Genomic DNA, 3,523 nt, shown 5'->3' on the forward strand with positions numbered 1-3,523 from the left:
TAGTAAATGGACCCTCCCATGCTGCCTGCAATTTGTTCTGCTTTATGGGTATCAGTACAAGAACCTTTTGACCCACACCATACACTCTTTCTCGGGCATCACGATCATACCACCCCTTCTGCTTGGTTTGGGCAGCCCTCAGATTCTCACACCCCCCCCTCATGAAAGTCTGCATTTTGTCCCTAAACTGGAGTACATAATCTACAATAGAGGTCTTTGTAGCCCCCAACTCTCCTTCTCACCCCTCTCGGATCAGAGCTAGGGGGCCGCACACTCTACGTCCATAGAGGAGCTCAAATGGGGAAAAGCCTGTGGATTCCTGTGGCACCTCCCTGTAAGCGAAGAGGAGGTGCGGCAGGTATCGCTCCCAATCCTTCCCCTGTGACTCTACAAAGGTCCTCAGCATCTGCTTGAGGGTCCCATTAAACCTCTCCCACAAGCCATTTGTTTGGGGGTGGTAGGGGCTGGTCACTAGATGTTCTACCTGCACAATTTTGCAGAGGTACTGCATCAGATCAGAGGTGAACGGGGGGCCTTGATCGGTTAGCATTTCTCTGGGAAATCCCACACGGGAGAATATGCTCAACAGAGCATCAGCCACCTTGTCAGCCCTGATGGATGATAGGGCTACTGCCTCTGGGTAACGAGTGGCGTAATCTACCACGGTTAATATATATTGCTTGCCCGAAATACTGGGAATGGCAAGGGGACCGACAATATCCACAGCTATTCTCTCAAATGGTTCCCCAACTATAGGAAGGGGTATTAGGGGGGCCTTACCCACTTTCCCAGGCTTTCCCACCCTCTGACACTCAGGGCAGGAATGGCAATAATTTGCCACATCTGTGCCCATACCAGGCCAATAAAAATGGTGGGGCAAGCGAGACTTAGTACGCGCCACCCTAGGTGCCCAGCCATGGGGATGGCGTAAGCTACATTCAGCAGCTGGTCCCGGTACCTCTGAGGTACCACCAGCTGCCTTTCTGTTACCCAAGGCTCTTGCCCCTATAGTAGGAATGGTTTCTCTGTATAACCTCTCATTATCCCAGTACACTCTCTCCCTATCCCTGTCTGTGAGTGGCTGCCTAGCACGTTCCCTCAATACCTCTAACGTGGGATCTGTCCGTTGGGCCTGCTGGAATTCAGGACACCGCGCCTCGGTCTCAGAGTCAATAGGGGGCTCGGACACAGATTCCTGCCCCTGGACTACAGGAGGGGATGGTAACAAGGTGCGAGACTCCCTGGTTCCCCCATCTGGGTGCTCTCCCGTTGACATACGCTCTGAGTCTGCAGGCTGCGGCAGGCCCTGCTCCCTACTCGGGTAAGACCGCTGCCGGGTTACCACAGCTACTGTGGAAACCTCTGTCTCCCCCTCCCCGTGATTTGCACTTGGCACATCCTCACATCGTATTGCAGACATATCTGGTTCTGGCACAGACTGGCACACATACTCGCTCTGCCCTCCCTCCCAGCACAATTGTCTACATACCTTGTTACACGATTCCACAGACACCCTGGGCTCTGGCACAGACTGACATACATTCTGACCTCCCTCCAAGCACAGTAATTTACATAAACATTTGCACCCTGTCCTTTCCACAGCAGGGCCCCTACAGGGCTTTGGTTGATAACACATATCAGGCACATACTGGGATAACAACCTACCTAAGTCGGTACCAAGCAATACATTTGTAGGAATATTATCCGATACCCCAACATCCCTCAGACCCCTGCCCGCTCCCCAATCCAAATATACACGTGCCATTGGCACTGCAGGACGGATTCCCCCAATCCCTTTTACAGCTAAAGTCCTGCCAGGAATGAAGTCCTCAGAGCGCACTAGCTCTGGACGCACAAGAGTCACATCTGCCCCAGTGTCCCTGAGTCCCACAGTTATCTTCTCTCCCACTGTAACAGGCGGCAGGTTCCCATTGTTGTTGCCCTCTGACTTGGTCACGAACAACACAGAAGATGGGGCTCTTGCAGGTTGAACCCCTCCGGATGAGGGTGCTGGCCTACTTTTCTCTGGGCAGGTATTCCTCAAGTGCCCCATTCGGTTGCAAATAAAACATCTGCGACTATCTCCTTGCACAGACATGGCACTAGCTCCCCCTCTCCCTGAGGTAGGAGCTGAAATAAAAGATGGCCCGCTAGGCCTGGTGATGGGGAGTCGTGGTGGTGTGATCCTCCAGCTGGATGTTCCCTTGGCAAAACCTCTGCTCCGGTCCACTGTTGCTCAATTGGCAGTGTGGAAATCTGCCAGCTCACCCGCCTCCAATGCCGTTTTGGGGTTCCGGTCCAGCAACCATTACTGTACATCGACTGGGCAGAGCTGCAAAAACTGTTTTTTTATTAAGTCTTGCAAACTTTCCAAAGTGGTAATCTCCAGCCCTGTAGTCCACTGTCGGAATGCTGTCGCCAGGTGCCCCACAACTGCTGCATAACTTTTTGTGGGATGCTTTTGCAAAGTCCTGAATTTCTTTTGGTACACCTCAGGAGTAAGGTTGTACCGTTTTTGCAAGGCAGCCTTAATCACATCATAGTCCTGGTCAAATTCAGCTGGAAGCGCAGCAAATGCTTCCAGTGCAGGACCTCTGAGACCAGGGGTGAGGTATTTTGCCCACTGGTACTGCCTGCAAACTTTTTCAAAACTGCGCAGGAAAACATCCAATTCACCATCTTTGTCCAAAGTTGGAAAATTCTCTGCACGTGGTTTGGGTGCAGAAGAGTCTCTGGAATTAATACTTATAAGGGAGGCAGTCAACCTCTCTAACTCAGCCATTTTTAGCTCATGCTCTCTGGCAGCTTGTCGCTCTGCGGCCTCTCTCTCAGCCTGCCGCTCTGCAGCCTCTCTCTCCCTCTCAGCGGCCTCTCTCTCCCTCTCAGCTTGGCGCTCAGCAGCCTCTCTCTCTCAGCTTGGCGCTCAGCAGCCTCTCTCTCTCTCTCTCAGCTTGGCGCTCAGCAGCCTCTCTCTCTCTCAGCCTCCTGATATTGAAGGATAAGCTGTAGTCTTTGGTTTGCGTCTGCTGAGTCCACATATTTTAACACCGTTTGTAAGTAACAATCCAAAGGATCTCCAGATCTTGGTACATCACTGACAAAAGCTACAGGTATCTCCTCTGCAGAGTTTGAGGCATCACTTTGCACCGCTTGTTGCATATCATTGTCCACCAGTGCTTGCAATAGTTCCTCTTTTGTTTTTCCCCGACAGGGAATAGATCTCTCCCGGCAAAGCTGGTCTAGCGCTGCCTTGGATTGCGCCTGGTACTCCATTTGTTAAATAAAAGAAAAAACAGAGAAGGGGGGACGGGACTGTTGAGGTGTAAATATATTAGTTCAGCCTTTGGAAATTGAGACACAATTTCTTTTAGTGCCTGGATTAACCAACAAATCCAGCAACACTAAAATCTGGTACAAAAAGATGAAAAATCTTTTTAATTATCCCACCGCTATGCCACCAATTTGTCACGAACGCACCCTACTCCAAGAGTGTGCGTGACGTAGTTGTGGTGGTGAAAGGGTT

The 3,523-nt window shown here is 51.1% G+C and overlaps 1 pseudogene; it reads right to left on the reverse strand.

Moving 5' to 3' along the window:
- Nucleotides 1-238: 238 nt before the first annotated feature.
- Nucleotides 239-3,273, reverse strand: LOC134574834 (uncharacterized; annotated as a pseudogene).
- Nucleotides 3,274-3,523: the final 250 nt, after the last annotated feature.

Source organism: Pelobates fuscus, chromosome 10, assembly GCF_036172605.1.
Source record: "Pelobates fuscus isolate aPelFus1 chromosome 10, aPelFus1.pri, whole genome shotgun sequence".
NCBI classification, from domain to species: Eukaryota; Metazoa; Chordata; class Amphibia; order Anura; family Pelobatidae; genus Pelobates; species Pelobates fuscus.